This window comes from Denticeps clupeoides, chromosome 11 (assembly GCF_900700375.1).
Source record: "Denticeps clupeoides chromosome 11, fDenClu1.1, whole genome shotgun sequence".
NCBI classification, from domain to species: domain Eukaryota; kingdom Metazoa; phylum Chordata; class Actinopteri; order Clupeiformes; family Denticipitidae; genus Denticeps; species Denticeps clupeoides.
In genome coordinates, this window is record NC_041717.1 from 13,299,014 (window position 1) to 13,319,582 (window position 20,569).

Consider the following 20,569-nt stretch of genomic DNA (forward strand, 5'->3'; position numbering starts at 1 on the left):
GGGTTTGCTTTCCAGCCGGCTGCGCCACGGTCGCTTCGACTGTCAGCCCCGACCGCTGCAGCAGCGAGCCGCCCGGCGTTGATGGATCCCACCACACAGCATGTGCCTGTCCATGTTTGTGGAATACAAAGTGAAAGCAGGGAGAAGGAGGGAGGGAGAGATGTAGAAGCCGGAAAGAAAGAGACACAGACACCCCCCCCCCTGCTGCCCACACACACACACACACACACACACACACACCCCCAGACCCACATTCTAATTTTTTTAATTTAAGGCAAGATTATGCGGCAGCCTTGCTGGAGATGTAATTAAATTGCCGTGTCACATTTCATAACTGAGCCCGGCGCTCACGCTAACAACCGCAGGATCTCCCCCATTTACAGCCTGTTTTTAGTTTTTTTTCTTTTCTTTTATCGCCGGGAGACTTTAGATGTTGGTGACGGAAGCCCGCGGATGCAAGCTGTGCCTAATCTCGCCACCGTTTCAGGTCCCGGCTCCCCCCGCCATTTAGCATTAATGCTTCAGGCGCCTGGTGGAGAGAGCTAAATCAATTATCTCTAAACAATGATCAATGCAGTCGGCGGGGAGGCTAACGGCTAACGCGCTATCACGCATGAAAGTCACACAGACCTGAAAAATATAACCAGTCGCAGCTGAACAAAGCCCACCTTGGCTTTGTGCTTGTCAAATGAAAGTGTAAACAAGGCACACCCATGAATAATCTTGCTTGAGCAATTAATCTTGCGTTAGCTTGTTTGGCTCAAATCCGCCCAAAACTCCCACAGCTGGGCTTCTAACAGGTTGCATTGTGAGAAACTGCATTCTCAGATGCACCTCGCAGATAAAAGGAAAGGCGAAATACACGACACTGAGCGACAAGTGACACTCTCCTGGCGAATGCTGAGAGGAATGTGCGGCGATTTTGCCGCCAAACGTTTCCCAAAGTACTGTAAACAGAGAACGCGAGATACAGTGGAAACGCCAGTTTCGAAAAAGTCCTCGAAAAAACATGGGGAAAGTCTTGTGAAGATGAAAATGAAGTGATTGGCATTGTGAAAGCCTGCAGCACAGCACGCGGTGCACACAACAAAATGTGTCCTCTGTATTTAACCATCACTCTTGGTGAGCAGTGGGCAGCCATGACAGGCGCCCAGGGAGCAGTGTGTGGGGACGGTGCTTTGCTCAGTGGCGTTTCGGGATTCAGCAACCTTCCCATTAAACAGGAATCACTTCACTTTCTTCTTTCTGTCTTTCTTCTTCCTTACCCACCAGGCCACCACTGCCCCGTCGGCTCGAACAAGACAGCCGGGGCCAAGGGGCTCCCGAAGTTCTGCTCTGGAACCGAATAAAAAAAAACTGCAGTGGAAAAAGGTACTGACGGGCCTACAGTGCTTGAAAGTAAACAGGAAGCGCTGATGCACTGGTGGAGGAGGGGTGGAGAACAGCCTGTAAGTTGTAGGGTGAGAAAAAAAAAAAGAAAATCAATCCGCAGCGCCGTCCAATGCGCCGAGGGATAATCACTTTGCTGGTGTAGACAAGCTGATAAAACTCCACACATGGCTTCACGCGTCGTCAGGGGTGGCGGGCTGGAAGGCCGACCTGTCTACTCATTATTCTGGGGACCATCTGGAGCCTCGGCAGCTGCCAGCCTCAGGGGCCGGTGAGAGCCCCCGCACGCCTCTCCTGCCACCGGGGGCCGCGAAGCCCCGCGAGCCGCGAGCGCAGCCCATTGGGCCAGCGCATTCCCCTGGACTCCTTCATGGCCCAGTCAAGCTTGGCGACCACCAGCCTCCCCCCAGGAGTGTCTGCAGTTCACTCTCTCCATCCCTAGATGGCAGTAAAGACTCAGATAAGCCAAGGAGATTGAATTATTTATGGCTTCCAGGTGGAGCACAGCAAGACTTTATTGAAGCTGGTATTGTTTATTATTTACACGCGTGGTTCTCAGTGTTTTGGTGTATTAGAAAAAGGGAGGTGGCAACAATGTCACCGCGTGGGAGTCATAATTATATCTCCATTCTGACAGCCTTGAAAAGGTTTCGCCGGGTCTCAGACTACAAAGTGTTGCCAACAAAGTGCCTTGTTGTGAATCTCCCCAGTGCAGATGTGGCTGACATGCCCGCAGATTTCAAGGGCTTACCTTTAATTAGTTTAGACATAGGAGGTCCATTAGCTTCCACCTACAGACCAGGAAAACGAGGGAATGCCATAAATAAAATTTACTTTTGTGTCTCAGTGCATGCACTATGAACACAAAGGCTTGCCTTGCAGCATTGTGGTGGATCTGAATGTATAGGATGCATTTTTCCAGTGTACATCATAGGTTGTTCATGGGGGACTAATTAGACAACATAAAGTGATTAGGCGAGTCACTAAAACAGTTTCACTTTCCCTCATTGCAGATTGTAAGTCGCTCTAGGGTTGTATAATACGTCAAAATCATTAGTTCACTGCACAGTTTACACTGCATGGTATTCAGACTAAGGGATCATACTACCTGACTGATTGCCCCAGGGAAGGACAGAAAACCATGACACAATATTGTTTTTTACAGAAGTGACCCTCTCATGAAACAAGAGTTTTAAAAGTGTGAGAGTTATTTGTGCAATGATCAGTCTGACAAAAAGAAATTATGGAGTAATAATTGGCATGTCCTGCATTCTTGTTATCTGAAGCTTGTTTGCTAGATATTTCCATGGAATCTGCAATCGTCGTTGACCACATTAACATGTCGATAGCATTTGCCGATTGGCAATGAACTGCCAATTTGAATCTGTTTGGGGATTTTGCTGTGTGACCTTGAAATGTGGCTCAGTATTGTGTAGTATGGATGAGGTTATAAGTGTCAACATGGGCTGAGTTGGGCTGAAGGTCATTGCTTCTACTGCATATTTGGATATGTTTGCCCATGTGACCAGTTGATGGGCTTGGGTTTAAATGTTCTGGGTGACAGAATTAATTACACTACAACAAGAAGGGCAGTTTCTCTTCGTCAAGTTATGTTCAACTACCAACTACATGTTTTATCGATTATGTAAATACTTATATCAAATAGCTGTACTTAGCACCAAACCATGCCAGCACTCATTTACTCCGCTTTTCCCTTTAATTTGTCACACGATCTGTTGAAAAGAAGCTACGCACCCAGCCTTTAGCAAGAATTGAACTCAATGAGGGAGGAGGAGGAGCAGAACTGAATCCCACTCAAGGAGAGCTAAAGCTGCCCTTCGACGTCAGTTCCATGTTCCTGGCCAGCCTGGCACCTGGAGGGAGACGGCTCTAGTCTGTTGGTTGTGGAGGATGGTGGAGGGGAGGAGGAGTAGTGGAGTGGGCCGGTGGAGGATCTGGATGGGGCGAGCGAGCACAGCAGCCAGCCAGGAGAAATTTAAGTCCCAGTGTTTTGTCATGGTTGGCGTCACTACATGGAGACTGAAGATAAGAGGGAGCCAGACACTAAGCTTGTCAGGAAGGAGGGAGAGAGATGGTGGGTTAAATAAAAGGGACAGGGGGAAAGAACCATGAGACACTTACTTATTCTGCTCAGCTGGCTCCGGCCACAGTTTTAGGGGAAGGGGGCATGAGTGGTGTCAGCTGGGGCATGGCCAGAGTACAGACATGGCAGACTGCGCTCCAGACCCCTGATCCTGCAGGTCATCTCAGACCTCAGACCAAGTGTGCACTGGATGAAGAGAGGTTCTCTGTAAAAAAAAAGGCAGGGCACACACACACAAACACACAAAATCAGATATATATTTTTGATACTTTTTGTACATTTGTTGATATGCAGTTGGTGAATGCCTGGAGCGTTTTGCCAAACTGACATTTCGGGTGTCAAGATGAAAGGGAAACATGAGGGGTTTACTGTTGCTTGTTGCCTTTGGTAATCTCATTTACATCCTTATTTATTACCTTACCCTACTGTGGCTTAAACAATTTTAAATCTTTCTTTTTTCAATCGAACGTTTACCTCGCCCCTATTTCCCTTAGGTCCCTTTAAGATGTTTTTACCTCCCTGTTAAAACCATACTGTCACGTTCAATCAGTTTTCCTCCCTATTAGTTCATTACTGCCACTTTAAACTCAATGACAACATTTGTCCTTTAGCACCCATTGTGATTTAAGGCAGGTTTATATACTATAAGCACCCTACTGTTGCTTTTATTTCCTCTGCTGCCTCACTATATGTGTTCAGGCTTGCTGTCAACAACCCTCAATGTGGTACAAATGTCAATAAGTGTTCCTTGAATCTTAAATATGCCACATGGGATTTATTTTGAGACTCTTTGTTTGGTGGATTTATTACCCTTAAGGATGCATTGTGGATAGCAATGCTGTCTTGTAACATGGAATACCTGGGTTTAATTCCTGGATGCTCCTTAAGTCAAATTTGCACATGGATTTCCTCTGGGTCTTCTGGTTTCCTCCCACAGTCCCCAGGCATGCAGCCCTTTCTCATTCTTAATATGGATTCAGTGTCATGATGGCGATTTCTCATTACATACGTAAACCAATAAATAAGGCTGGAGGTTTGACTCCCATTCGTCTCACTTGATTACAGTGAAGTTGCCATGGAGTTGCAATGAATAAATGTGGTCACACCTCTGCGCATAGCATGTGTGAACATAATTGTATGTGTGCCTGGGCAGCACATATCTGTATGCTCCCCATGAGCACACGTGTGCACATTTGACAGTCTAGGCTTTTATGCATTTGTGTGTTTATCTGTACATTCCTGTGCCTCTCTTTATATTCCTGAAAGGACGTGTGTCTGCATGTTTGTGCATTTTTATATAAATTCCTGGATCCTCATGCATGTATGTATGAAACCAAGAGGCATGGGATGTGGCTGTGCACCTATCACTGTATAACGTTCAAGCCTGCTGCCATTAAAGCTCCACCTATGGGGTCAGGACCTGGCTCTCACCAAAGCTGCAGCCACGTGTGCAGGGGCCGGCAGAGCGAGTGGCATCAGATTCCTGTATTCCTTGGTCCTCTTGGTAGGTGGGGGGGGTTGTAGCAGGGGCTCTAAGAGCTGTCGCGGAGGCCCTAACCCCCTTTCCAGGGCTGTGCAGCCTCCTACTTGCACTGACACACGGCAAAGTGCAGATGCTCTGGCACACACATCGGTTCTCCTCAGTGCCTGCTTTATTTTAGCAGTCTAAACTGCATAATGAGCGCGCCATGCTCCGCGGGCTAGGCATGCCCGGTGAGGGGAACACACGCACTAATTGACAGGCCGGAGAGTCAAGCTGAATTTCCATTGAGGAATAGAAAGTGGAATGCTCTAACCGAATGTGTGTGTGTGTGTGTGTGTGTGTGTTTATCTCACGAACCTCAAAATCCATAAAAAAAAACAAAACAAAAAACCCCACACACATCAGAGAGCGATGCCAACCTGCAGCTCTCCAGTGCTCTGCAGCTGCAACGCCGGGGGAAGGGCGCCGCGAGATTTATGCGTGTCCATAATAATAGCCATTATTCATACTGCACTGAAAAAAGAACACATGAATTAATAAAGAATTAGACTGCTAAGTGATTGCCAGGAAATAAATAGATGCAGAAACGCGGTGCCGACCAGTCTATTTGTCTTTTGACGTCTCCGCTCCGTTTCACTCTCAATCGCGCTGGCTGGCAGTATTTATTTGAGCAAAAATTGAATGCTGTGCCTCATTATGTCACGTTTAAAAAAAGGTTCATCCACCGTCAGTTTGTCATGAAATACCCCCGATAACGACAGATGATGAATGACTGTTGGCATAGGAGTGTTGGTGTTTTTATGATTTTTTTAATCTTTTTCCTGCATACTGGCAATTATGAAGGACAGCGAAAGCCTGTGAGGCCGTCGTCACTCAAAACTCACTTGGGCAAATGTATGCAAATATCACAATCCGCAAAGCACGACACATAGTGGAAAACACAAGGCAATTTATCATTAGCATAATCAGGGATTAGCACTGCTAATATCTGCAGCGCACGCATGCTTCTGGTTCTTTGGCAGATTGTTTCGTAATAGTGCACCGGCGCCCGCTAATTTCTCGGTGAGGCACGGCCTGCTTGCACGAGAGCAGCGGAATAAATTAGGGGCTAATTACACTGATCCCTCATGCCGTACACATGGCTAATCCGTGTGTAGAACCTCGTCGTACTCTAATCTTAGCACAATGCGGAGGGAAGTTTGACAATCGTTCATGTTACACCCTGCTGAGGCCAAGTCGGTGTGGGTAGTTTGAAATATCCCGGATGTTCGTCTGACCCACTACAAAATTATTCTTCAGTGTTGCATCATATTTGTGAAGCTTATTAGGACAACCATGCCATAGATATCTTGATATGTATGGCATGGTTGTATAGATATCTGAGATATCCTGTGATATTAATATGAGTCGGAATTATTCCTGAGGTTGAAAGGAATGGGGGGGGTGGGTTTGGCTGATTTATGAAAAATTCTATGTTTAAAAAGTGTGTTTGCTGATACTTATAGGTGAAACACGAGAACGCGACTTGATTTACGACCCTTACCTTAAAAACTCTGACCTGTGAGGTGGGGTAGGTCAACTTAAGCAAATTGATACCCGGGTGCCGTTCTCCGCCCGAGTTTCTCACCCGTGCAATTCATTGTCCTGCCCATTGATGCACAGGACCGGTGGAAGAGACAACAGGCCTTATCTCCACCCTGTCAGCCAAGCTGCTTCCAAATGGCAGCCGGCCCAGTTATTTGTCAGTGCATTTCTTATCGCTGACAGACACAGCATTTCACTCTTTTTCTTTTTTTCTTCTTCTGATAAACCTTTGAAAACAATTGCTGAGCAAGATGTCCAGAAACTTTTAAAAATATATCTCTGCCTGTTCCATGATTGCTCTGGTTGGACATGCTTTTGTGCAGTTCTGCTGTTGGAAGAAAATGCTCCTACTGCAATCTGTTATTATTGAAGAAAGTACTATTTTAATTACAACCTGTATTTTCTACTATTTTAATTTCAACCTGTAAGTTGTGGATAAAGTTATAAAGTTATCTTATTCGTACAGTTCAGGCCAAAAGTTAGGACACACCTTCTCATTCATGACCATTTACATTGGTAGATTCTCACTGAAAACTTTGAATGAACACATGTGGAGTTATGTACTTAACTAAAAGTGGAGACCTGGCCTCCACAGTCACCGGACAGGAACTCAATCGAGATGGTTCGGGGTGAGCTCGACTGCGAAAGTAAAGGGGCCAACAAGTGCTAAACACCTCTGGGAAAGTACATAACTCAACATGTGTTCATTCATAGTTTTGATGCCTTCAGTGAGAATGTACCAACGTAAATGGTCATGAAAATAAAGAAAACACATTGAATGAGAAGGTGTGTCCAAACCTTTGGCCTGTACTGTATAGTGCTACATGCTGTGTTATATGTTTTTCAGCATGTCATGACTCAGAGAGATGAGGATATGTGTATTTTAATATAGCCCTGTCATGTTTAATTCTGTGTTGCATTTGTATTTTATACAGCAGTGGTCACTGAACTCTTTCTGCAGAACCCGCTGAACAAATCACCTTCTCAGTGGAATTATTAACAATGACATGCATCATGTATCACCCAGAAAAGGCAGTTAGCAGGTGCCTTGTATTGTCCAGTTCCGACCCTGTTATTAACAGTTATGGGCACCATCAGACAATGTGGGGCCTACAAGAGGACATCAATACTTAATAAAACATAAAATTAATTAAAAAGGTGCCCTATATAGTCATTCTTGATACTTTTGATAAATAAGCATTGAGCTTATGATTCCTTGAGTTTTTTTCTTTTTAATCTAAATATGACCATTCGCACTTAAGTGCTAATAATTTGTTTATGTACGAAAAAAAAAAATCCCATGTAGAAAAAACACAACCAAGTCTATGTGGACCCAATTTGGGCTGAATCTGGGTTTTGTTGGTTTTAACTTAAAACGTACAGCATCCTCTGTGATGGAATTGTTGTGATGCCTGGCATTAAGTTTGACATGTGGGCAGGCCTATTTGAAACCCCACTCAGAATCCACTTAGGCAAATACATATGGAGGCAACCCGTGACAACCCAAGACACATAATAAACATCAACACAGACTGCTATGGCCAGATGACATTCACTTATGGATGAAAATCGATGACATTTTCCAGGGAGTTTTACATGTGTTTGCATTATTTAGAGGAAGAGTGACCAACACTTACACACACATATACACACATAGGTCTTGAAGGGACTGGCATGTTTGTTTGCATTGCGCTAGCATGCGGTACATGCAGTTACATTTTCACTAATAATTGAAATGATTAATCATAGTAAAACTTTTAAGTCATGACTGTTTGGCAAATAAAAATCTGAGTGGATTTTATTTTCTGAAGGCTTTTCACATTCCAGAAGTGAGCCCCACCATCAAGCAAAGCCAACGTAATCCCCCTGCTTGCAGCGTGGAGCGAAGTTTGAATTACATCTAGGATAAAATCAGATTTCACGTAAAAGCAAAACAAAATGGCAATAGGAAATTGATGGTGTGGCACACGGCCATAAATAATTCACAGTGGCCTTCCTGACAGACTTACATCAACTCACCCAACACTAGTACCCATAAAGAGTTATTGTAGAGTTCAAAGAACTCTATTCATGTGTCACTGTCCTCTTTGACCTCGCTGGAGATGAAACAGCAACAGAGATGCATAGGCATTCATTTATTCAAGTTTAGAGGAAAACCATCAAAATGCAAGAGCTGCAAAAGCAAAGTGCTCACACCGGGACAGGCAGCGCCAGGATGGGCCTTATTTGAAATGGACAAAATGAGTAAACATGCTAATGAAATAATACCTCCACGAACAAAAATGTGACAGCCAATAAAACTTCAGAACTCAAAGTCTTTACTTTTTTCTTGTTCACTCTTTTCAGCTTTCATTTTTTAAATCAATGTGTTCTGAGGCAACAGACTTTGTGACTGGAAGATAAGAGACTATTTTCTCAGGATCTCCTCATTGATTAGATCCTGTCAGAATGATTTCACAAAACTGCAGAATTAAATGTTTTCTAATGTATTCACAGGTGTGGGCAGATTATTTATATTAATGGTTATCGTTCTTTTTATGGGGAGCAGCAACCAAGTGCAGCCACAGGGAAAATCACATAAACAAATCCATTATATATTCTATAGCTGTTGACTTGGTACTACAAGCATGAAAGAGCAATGTGTTCGGTTTTGGAAACTGTAGAACTGTAGCAGCACTGATGAAAAAATATATGCAATATTGTCTGCAATTATGATTTAATGCAGATACATTAAATATTTGAAAGAATAATCCAAAACAAGTTCTTTTTATCCCCTTGGTAGCATATTTCAGGTTGCTATATGGACATGTGTTGGGGGAAGTGTTAAAAAGTCTAATTTAAGTAGGAAGGATCTCCTGTACTGTTTTGTGGCTAGAAGTGCTGAGTGGGTGGTTAGTATAATCTATAAAATGGTAGCGTTTTGTTGTCATTGAGTTCTTATTTATTCATAAAGTGCCATTTCATTTGAATTATTACATGTTTGTAACTCATTGATCAGTAACCACTTCACAACAGTGTTGATTTCTTACAGTATAGCACTTTGAATGTATCACCGCTCTGAAGTTTCCCTATTAGTGTATCAATTTACATACAGTTGGCAAAAAAGTATTCACATTCTATTAAATTTTTCACTCTTTGTTATATTTCAGTCAATTACTGAAATCATTTAAGTTCATTTTTTCAATAATGTACACACAGCACCCAATATTAAAAAAAAAAAAAAGAAACACAGAATTGTTGACAATTTTGAAAATGTATTAACATAGAAAAATTGAAATATCACCTTATAGCTCACAATGGATTTCAGAGCAAATGAAAATCATGAGGTCAAAAGAACTGCCTGAAGAAACCAGAGACAGAACTGTGGCAAGGCACAGATCTGGCCATGATTACAAAAACTTTCTGCTGCTCTTAAAGTTCCAAAGAGCACAGTGGCCTCCATAATCCTTTAATGGAAGATGTTTGGGATGACCAGAAGTCATCCCGCTTGGCCCAACTGAGCTATCGAAGGAGAAGAGCCTTGGTGAGAGATGTAAAGAAGAACCTAGAGAACCTAGAAGAATCTAGAGATGCAGTCGGGAGATGAAAGAAAGTTGTAGAAAGTCAACAATCACTGCAGTCTTCACCAGTTGGGGCTTTATGGCTGACAAGAAGGCTCTGCTCATTGCAAGACACATGAAAGCCTGCATGGAGTTTGCTATAAAAAACCTGAAGGACTCCAAGATGGTGAGAAATACGATTCTCTGGTCTGATGAAACCAAAACAGAACTTTGTTGCCTTAATTCTAAGTGGTATGAGTGAAGAAAAACAGGCATTGCTCATCACCTGTCCAATACAGTCCAATATCCTGGACAAAATCCTTCTCCAGAGTGCTCAGGACCTCAGACTGGGCTGAAGGTTTACCTTCCAACAAGACAATGAGCCTAAGCACACAGCTAAAATAATGAACAACTTTGTGACTGTTCTTAAAGTGCCTGAATACTTAGGACCATGTGTTATTTCAGTTTTGCTTTATTAATAAATCTGCAAAAAAACTCCACAATTCTGTGTTTATGGGGTGTCAATATGGTCAATGTGTGTACATTAATGAGGAAAAAATTAAATTAACTGATTTTAGCAAATGGCTGCAATATAACAAAGAGTTATAACTGCATTAACAATACACAATGTTTTTCTTTAATACCCACAGAACAATGGTCTATAAAACTAAACAGTGTGCTTGAACACAAATGTAATTTTAATATTTTTTTACATTTTTAAATATACATCATGGAAAAATTTTCCCAAACTCACCATCAAAGTTACAAGGTGGTTAGTGGTCTGATCTGGAACTAGATGGACTAGATATTGATCAGGTCTATCAACAGTCAATGACACCATATGACTGCCTGGAGCTTCCAACAGCTTCTGAAGTATGCTTTTATCAGAGCCTCTTATACGTATGCCCATTGTGGGGGTAATTAGAACAAATCCAGGAACCAGTGTTGGGAAGTTTGCTTTGGAAATGTAATTTGTTAGAATTACAAGTTAACTTAAAAAAGTAACTAATTGGATTAGTTGTTGATGTCACTTATGAATGAATATTTGAGAAAATATTAATTCACATTATATAGCAGTATTAAACATTGACTACTTCCAAACTACTTTCAATACATGAATTATTAGAACTGATAAATGAAATAAAGATAATATAATAACAGCCACCACAAGGTCAGACTTCAGGCTTCATTTTACTGTAAAATCATACAGTTATTGTGGAACCATATTGTAGAGCTGCGCTTTCTGAGGTTGGGATTCATTTGTTCCAGCACTAGGTTACAGAACTCTTCATTCATGCACAGAATATCTTCTGTGTTTTAATTGAAATGCATTCTAAAGAGGGAACCAGTGAATCTAGTGAACATACACAATGCACTTATTTTAGCTGCAGGATAACAGTGGGAAATATAATGTTTGTTGTTTTGTTATATAACATAGATGAACCAAATTGTGAATTATTCTAGAATTATTCTACCATGTCTTGCATTATTTTAGCCATTTTGGAGCACTTTTGGCTCTTAGGAAGAGTGACCGTTCCCCTTCAATGCAGGAAGAATCTGTGTAATTACCACATTAGTTGCTGCTCGGATCCATGAGAGGATTTTATAGGGTGTGTGCAAAATGTAAATTCTCAGCAGTAAATTCTTAGCGATTTGTGGAGAAATAACACACCTGAATTCATACATGCTTTAAATATGAAATAGAAAACCTACTCATATGTATGATATAGATTATATATAGCAAACCTATATTTCAGTTCCATATATTTTTTAAATAAAGAACTTAAAAAGTGTAGTGAGAAATATTTTGGCAAATACACTGACATATAGTTGCAAGTGATGATCTTCGGGGGCTGGGAATTATTGTGGCAGCCACAAGCAATATTGCACTCAGATGAAGTTCAGCAGCTTTAAAAGAAATCAATTTTAGTAAATGTAGAAGCATAAAGTGAAAAGGTTGAGAGTAGTGACATGAATGTTTTCCTTTCCAGGAATTTCTTTAATTTTATGTCTTCCATTGACTTACAACGCATATGCATAGACTTACAGATACATTTACATTTAAAGCATTTATCAGACGCCCTTATCCAGAGCGACTTACAATCAGTAGTTACAGGGACAGTCCCCCCTGGAGCAAATTTAGGGTTAAATATGCATATGCATACACTTACATTGTTGACCTTCTTTTTCCTGAAAAGTTCTAGGAAATGTTGGACAAATGTCATAAACAGCGGTTAGATTTGAAAACAGAGTTTGTTTAGCTGCCCATAGAGTTGCCCATGATGTCGGAAAAAGTCAAGTGAAGTGATTGTCACTTGTGATACACAGCAGCACAGCACACGGTGCACACAGTGAAATTTGTCCTCTGCCATGACAGGCGCCCGGGGAGCAGTGTGTGGGGATCGGAATTCGAACAGTCAACCTTCTGATTACTGGGCCGCTTCCTTAACCGCTGCGCCACCACTGCCCCATGGATAAGAAAGAATAATCCTTACAAGGCATTGCATAAGAGAAGACCGGCTTGCCTCTTTATATTCTCCACCCTCCACCAGTGCTTTAGAACAGATATGCTTTTTGACAGATCAAAGAATTTGTAGAAAGTCTGCTGTGTCATGTGACACTTTTCCACTTGTCATGATGGAAACCATGGTGAAGACCACAGTTTGACACTGTTCGTGTGGTATAATAACGTGAGTATAATAACCAAAAGTACTGAAAAAATTTAATTAAGTACTCTACTTAATATACATCTTTTCGGTGTCTGTAGCTTTAAATGATAATGAGGTGTGTTGGAGTGAGGAAGAGAAAGGCCTATAGACGTTAGGGGGCAAACAAGTGAAAGCTAGAGTGAAGTGAAAGTGAAGTGATTTTTTAATTGTGATGCACTGCAGCACAGCACACGATGACACAACAAAATGTGTCCTCTGTATTTAACCATCACCCTTGGTGAGCAGCCATGACAGGCGCCCGGAGAGCAGTGTGTGGGGACGGTACTTTGCTCAGTGGCACCTCAGTGGCACAATGGCGGACAGGGATGACATCATATTACATTTACATTTACAGCATTTATCAGACGCCCTTATCCAGAGCGACTTACAATCAGTAGTTACAGGGACAGTCCCCCTGGAGCAACTTAGGGTTAAGTGTCTTGCTCAGGGACACAATGGTAGTAAGTGGGATTCGAACCCGGGTCTTCTGGTTCATAGGCGAGTGTGTTACCCACTAGGCTACTACCACCCTATGATGTCATCAGCAACCACAATGTTTGGAACAGACAGGAACTCATGTCGGCATCTAAAATAAATAAATAAATAAATAAATAAATAAATAAAATTAACTCAATGGTTCTTCAGAGGCTCGAATGACCAAACTAAAAAATATATCAATGCTCATTTTTACATACAATCACCGAGCAACTGCAATGCTTTGCTAATTTGGAAGCCATGATGATCAGTGATGACATAAGGGGAAACATTCCAGAGCCGACTGTCTGAGCTGCCGGTCTCTGAAAGGTGTAGCAGAATAACCATTCAAGCATTCTTGACACCTATCACCATTTCTAGCCACTGCAAGACCATAGACAGGCAAGGGGAACTCGTATTAATGTTAAATGATCTCACAAAGTCCATTTTTTTATGTCATGAGACCTGGCCACAAAAGTGAGAGCTGGCCACAAAAATGCCAAATTATGGACCAACTCAATCATTACAATAAAAAAAGAGAAAATATCAATAATAATGAAACAAACTATCCAAAACTGTGAAAATGTGCAACAAGTCCTTAACATTACAAACATAAATTATGTAATTAGTTTTAATTTACAAATTAGCACACTGATAAAATAAATGAAATCAAGTATATATAGGCTATTCTACTTACTATCATATGGCACAGGTTAGCGGAGTAATGTAGCAAATGGCAGCATGGCATTCAGACAGACAGCTGTGGATGATAACAGTTTATCACATATTCTCAATTTCTTTAGAAATTTTTGGATAGTTTTGGATGTTTGTCTCACGCCTTTCATTTTTAAAGCCGTAAGGACATTAATTTCACTCCCCTTACAACTTATTAAGATAATGTAAAGTTAATGCTTAACTTTATTTAGAAATGTGTTTGTCTTGTATATTTCCAAGAATGGCTCCACATTTCATGATTGTGTGTGTGTGTATGCCTGTCCTTTCTGAAAGAGAACATTAATTCTCGTACAACTACAAACAGAGATCCATTTCATCTTTAGCCCAGTCTGGTGTGACTCACTCTGTGAGTGTATATAAATGAAAGAATTGACTTCATGGCATATCTTATTAGTGTGAACTCACGGTAGTTATCAAATGCCTTTACGAAAGTAAATGAAGAAATGTTATTAAAATATCGATATGTATCAAATGTCTTTATAAAAAATAAATTCAAACTGCATATCTTTCTCTGGAGACGTGATCCTACATATGTCTAAAATTAAATGTCTGTGACAACATCTGTGCAATACCGTCATCTCATTACCTTCTCTTCCTCTCTAGAAGAACAGGTAGGTACATACGAAATTGATTTCGCAGATATTGATCCAAAGTGTTCATGTAACTTGCATTGGGCTTAGTGCCAATAAAATTCAGGTCAAAGGGTCATAACACAGTCAAAACATGCCAAGACTCCAAATCCACAAGTGAATCTAGCTGAGTAGGGTATCAGCAGTGAGCAGAATCTAAAGATAATGGTACAAAGAAAAACGTGGCCCAGCATTAATTGGACCCAAAGCCACATGAGGGTGTCAGACCAACCTCGCTGACAAGTGTTTCATCAACATAAGTGTTACTCATACGCAGGCTCAGAGGGACATGGCTGCGAAGGACAAAGTTGCAGTGTTGATGCCACTTCACAGGCAGCCACCAAGCCAGACTAAATGATGATATAACCGAAGGAATGCAAAATGAAATGTTTAACTGTTCCTCTGCATTAAAAATGTGTATTTGGATCCATTAAGCAACAGCTGTAACGTTGTTAACTCAACCAGATAGCATCTCTGAGACATTGGAGATAGGTTGTCAAGTAACATTCAGCTGCTGTATTCCAGAGGTACAAGAGAGAAAACATATCTAATGAATGAAGTTTAATTTGTTAACAAATGACATTTTAAGCCAATAGATCTTTTTTTTAGATCTTTTTTTTTATACATCCTTTTTTTTCCGCACAAAATGCTAAAATGACAAGAACTATATTTATGGTCCATTAACTGTCTCTGGTAGTATCACTATCTTAATTGTGTTTTTAAAGAAAGGACATTAGCACTAGCAAATATAATAATAAAATATATTTAAAAAAATTAAATGTTATTGTGGCATGGTTCATTAAAAATGCACACCGACTTGCATCATCAGCAGCATTCATGGCGTTTGGTGCTGGTAGAATTGGCTTTTCAGGGAGGGGGGCTGTCGTTAATGTTCCTTTGGCACCGCTGTGTCACTGTAAGCAGCAGTATTGATATCTCACCACCACTGTCGACGCTTCAGAGAGAATTTACTGTTTTAAACCGATAACTCCATATCCTCCGGAGTAGTCAGGGCCCGGGCCCCACACTGCAGGATGCCGCTGCCCATAGGGAGGGATTTATCAGCTGGATCGGCATCAATAGGGGCAAATTTACACGCCATTGTTTTCATTTCATTATCTCCACTCGTTTCACAGGCGCGCTAGCTGCCAGCTCTCGGTGTGGCTGCTTATTTAAGATGGGGAGGGTGAGTAAAAGTGTGGGATGGGGTGGCATATATTAAAATCCTCCCTGGAACTGTGGATTTTTTATCCAATCAGGTTCCTTTTGATGTTCCAGCAGATCTCCTTTAGAAGTTATTTTGCAGAGAACTAGTTGCAGACATTTTCTTCTTTTCTTTTTTTTAAAGGCCTCACTGTGCTTGTTACTGGGATTACTGTACCTTCCAAGACAGGATTTTGAGAGGAAAGAGCCTTCAGTGTGTCATTTTCCATCAGGGAATCATGCTTTTTGGCTTTCGTGCAATGTCACTGTGAGCTGCTGCTGTACTAAAAGGTGATGATGTGTTATACAGACAGCCTGGACACAATGGCTCACTCACGACATTTTTCCCAATTAAGAACAACTGTCTGCGACCTATAAACAAGCTGTCCTCAGCAAAAAGATCTTGGCCTCTCCGGACACAAAATGGTGCTTTTGCGGACTTTTTTTGTCTTTCGGCGTGCCATAAAGACACATGGACATTGGAGAAAACAATCAAACCATCTGCAGCAAACCAACATGATGACCTTCGGACGCTCTTGGACTGCTGTGGGGAGCAGGAACCCCCTGATGATGGTGCCCGGGGGAAATGGCAACGCAAGCAGTGCACGACAATCTGGAAGCGCAGAAAAACGGATGGGGAGGGATGGTCCGTGCTAGGCTAAGAACTAACCGACTTACTCTCCATCGTCTGTTCGCTGGACGATAAACTGGACTCTTCAGCGGACCGCTGCATCTTTGTTTTTACAGAAACATGTCTCAGCGACAGAATTTTGGACGCTGCCATTCAGCTGGATGAGCTCACCAAGTTTCGTGCCGACAAGAATGCAGCGCTGAGTGGTAAGACCCATGGCGGCGACTTGTGAGAACTCTGTGCTAGTCTCTAACTCGTTGCACATTGCTGGTGGAGTTTGTGACTGTGAGAGGGAGACCTTTTTATCTATTACTGGAATTCACCTTGGTGTTCGTCATAACCAAGCGCTAATGGGAAGGAGGTGCTCTGTGTGCTGTACGTAGCTATTAGCGATCTCCAGAATGTACACCCTGACAGACTGTTGTCACCAGAGATTTCAACCATACAGTTCAAGTCAGTTCTCCCTAAATTCCATCACCATGCGACAAGAGGGAAAAACTCAAATTTTGTTCTGACGCACTTGAGAACCTGGCCAACAGGAGCCATTTCTGCTCTTCAAGACTGCAAGAGCACAAAGTTCCTCATCTAGACTCTCTCCATCTTGTCCCCTCGGTGGTGGAATGACCTTCCCCTCGAGGTCAGAACATCTCAGTCACTGAGTATTTTCAAACGGCAGCTCAAGACCTTCCTCTTTAGAGACTATTTAGATTAACTTGTAATTTTCTTATTGTCGAACTTGTGTACAGAATCTACAACAGAGTGAATAAAAAGATTGTATTCATAGTTGGGGGTCCTAGTGAACTGGAACTGATCACTTTCAATCGATGGTAACTTGAAAGCACGTTGTAAGTCGCTCTGGATAAGAGAGTCTGCCAAATGCCTTAAATGTAAATGTAAATGCTTTGAGTGCACTGACTGGCACATTTTTAGTGAGGATGCAACCAACGGGGACAACACCATCAACTTGGAGGGGTACACAACATCGGTGAATATCTACATCAGCAAATGACTTCAAGTCCATCACCACAAGACAAAACAACAAGCTGTGGATGACTGCAGAGGTACGTGAACTGCACAAAGCCAGAGACTCCGTGTTCAGAAAGGGTAAGGAGGTGGCCCTAAGGACAGCGAGGGCCAAACTGTCTCAAGCTATTAGAGCAGCAAAGGACAGAAAATCCACAGCCACTTTAAGGACAGCGGTGACACACGCCGCATGTGGCAGGGCATCCAGGCCGTCACAAACTACAGGAGTAGCCTGTGACAGGGACCCCTCCCTACTAGATGCAATGAATGACTTCTATGCAGGAGTTGACACACAGAACATCGTGACTGCGAGCAAACCCAACCCTCCTTCCGGTAATCAGGTGCTGTGTTGTGAACTCACAAAAGGCTGACAACATCCTGGAAGATGGTGAGCACCCCGATTGTGCCAACGTGTCCCAAGATCACCACCATCGTGCCTGTGCCTAAGAAATCTTCAGTGTCATGTCCCATCATGAGGAAATGCTTTGAGAGGTAGGTCATGAAACACATGAAGACCCTACTGCCCTTAACCCTGGACCCACTGCAATTTGCCTACACTTGACCCACTAAACGGACAATTCATTGCAAGCCTGTCCGGATCGGGAACAATATTTCCAGCACCACCACACTGTGCACTGGAGCTCCTCAGTCCAATGCTGTTCACCCTGCTGACCCACGACAGTGCAGCGACATGACCGTGGTGGGTCTTATCAGCAATAACAATCAGCCAGCCTATAGAGAGGTGCAATGACTGACAACGGTGTAAAGTCAACAGTGCAATGGTGTAAGGTCAACTATCTATTTCTGTACATGGACAAAACAAAAGAGATGATTGTTGACTTCAGAAGAGAACAGAAAGACCACTCTTTACTTAACATCGACAGATCTTGTGTGGAGATCATCACAAAGTTCCTCAGTGTTTATCAACACCAGCTAAGCAGCCAAGAAAGCCCAGCTGCGTCTCAACTTCCACCACCCATCCTCACCACCTTCTATAGAGGGACTATTGAGAGCATTCTGACCAGCTGCATTACTGTCTGGTTTGGGAACTGCACCGTATCGGACCGCAAGACCCTACAGTGGATAGTGAGGACAGCTGAGACGATCATCATTGTCTCGTAACAGATATTTACAACACACACTGCATGAGGAAAGCCACTAGCATTGTGAAGGACTCTACAAGTCTGGGAACACAGTCATCTTAAATTCCTCCTAAACATGCTGAAGGGTTCACTGAGGTCATGACCTCACTGATATGACTATAACTAACAGCACAGATATATATATATATGTAACACTCCCACTAAACTTGTTTTTACCATGATGACATTTTAAAGAACCCACCACCAGATTCACCTATATATGATGCAAGGGAGGAGTTTAAGTGGAAGTTACCAAGTACATTTAATTTCTGTCTAGGGTTATGATCTCGCAGTGTGTCGAAGAGCTCAGGCTAGCCTGTTGGAATGGCTATAGCTGTATGCGATTCACCTCCCTTGCACTAATTTATAATTCCCATAAAACCACAACACATGACAACACAGGTACAATAGAACTATATATTACAACTGAACATTTATTTCCACCCCCAACAATTATACAGGGGAAAACCCACAGCACATAAACATTTAAACAATAACACAAATAAAATAAAATACCCGGGTTTTAAATGTTCACCGTCTAGGTACCTTGTAATATCGTTGGCGCGCTTGATGGAGCTCAAACTGGTGTGTTGAGTCTACTCACTACTTCTTCCAGTATTGTCCCCACGATCCGCTGCACTTCTGCCGTCTGCAGAACAAAACTTTCGTCGGTGCAGCTCCTAACGTAGAATGAACGCTCCTCGCGTGGTCCAACGCCTCCACAGCACCGGGCCGTCCCGCGTCGCGCTGGTCTCCCGGTCTCCGCCGCGTGCAGAGTTCCCACCGAAGTCTGTGCACTTCTACCCTTTATAGCAATTGCTATTTTTCTGGAAGTCAGCGAACCTCCGTCATGCACTATGCACCCTTATGCATGAAAAATATTTAACTCCCAAACTAGTACAACATAAATGCATGTGAATGCATTTGCTATTTTAACCAAAAGCGTGTAACTTCACTAATTAAATTAAAACTAAGAAAAAACGCTGTCTCCTGTCGCTTCTCTCCCAACTCTTCCTGTCACATGCTCTCCATCCCCCTCTATGATAGGACAGCACAAAATAAACTGCATACCATTACACAGTTTAAACAAGATATAAACATATTATATGAGCATATAATGAAACAAAAACACACTTGCTGTACAGATATTAACAAAAATAATACAAATAATATCAGTGCACCTGAGAGGGTGCTACATATATATGTGTGTGTGTGTGCAAAGTAAATATATGTTTACATGTTAAGTGAAGACTGATGCATCCCTTTGTAATGCTGGATGAGCCTTTGGAATTAAATAAGACCCACCTTGTACTTGTACCTCATGTATCTGGGTTATGCTGATAAGCACAATCTGGTGCTAATACATCTCTGTAAAGAACAAGGAATTTGTCATAGGCAAAGGCTTACAGTGATAAAAAAAAAAAAAAAAAAATGAATGCATCTCTGTGTGCCGAGATTTACAGTTATGGTATTTTTCTCATGTAACTTATGAGATTTTGAAAGAGCAATATTTCAAGCCACCCTTGGGGAAATGTTTTCCAGTGCATGGCATTAGACTGAATGTGATTTTATTCCAATGTGAAATGAGCTCCATTTGGATATGGGCTATTAATAAGTTATGCATCTGGATAATACTAACAGCATTAAAAGTGTTGAGAAGAAGTGCAGCATTAAATCCACCCTGACTCTGGCTTGAAACGTGTCACAGGAAGTTTAGCACAATGCCATGGATTCTACTGCCGGCAAAGCACTTTCAACTCACTGCCATGCTTGTATGTCAGAGGTGGGAGCGAGGCAATATGAATTTCAAATGTCATATTTTCAAACTGAAAAGCCGGGCAAACCTTCAACAGGGAGCTTTCAAGCACCTGAATGCACATCAGATTATGAGCACAATGCTGGGTACCAAACTAGGTTTTCCTTGC

The 20,569-nt window shown here is 42.1% G+C and overlaps 1 long non-coding RNA gene across 1 annotated transcript; it reads right to left on the reverse strand.

Moving 5' to 3' along the window:
* Window positions 1-1,916: 1,916 nt before the first annotated feature.
* On the reverse strand, window positions 1,917-19,777 carry LOC114799885 (uncharacterized). Its single transcript, XR_003751285.1, has 3 exons — window positions 19,249-19,777; window positions 3,532-3,698; window positions 1,917-3,429 (listed from the first exon to the last, which is right to left on the reverse strand). It is a non-coding gene; the product is annotated as an uncharacterized LOC114799885 (long non-coding RNA).
* Between the last annotated feature and the right edge of the window lie 792 nt (window positions 19,778-20,569).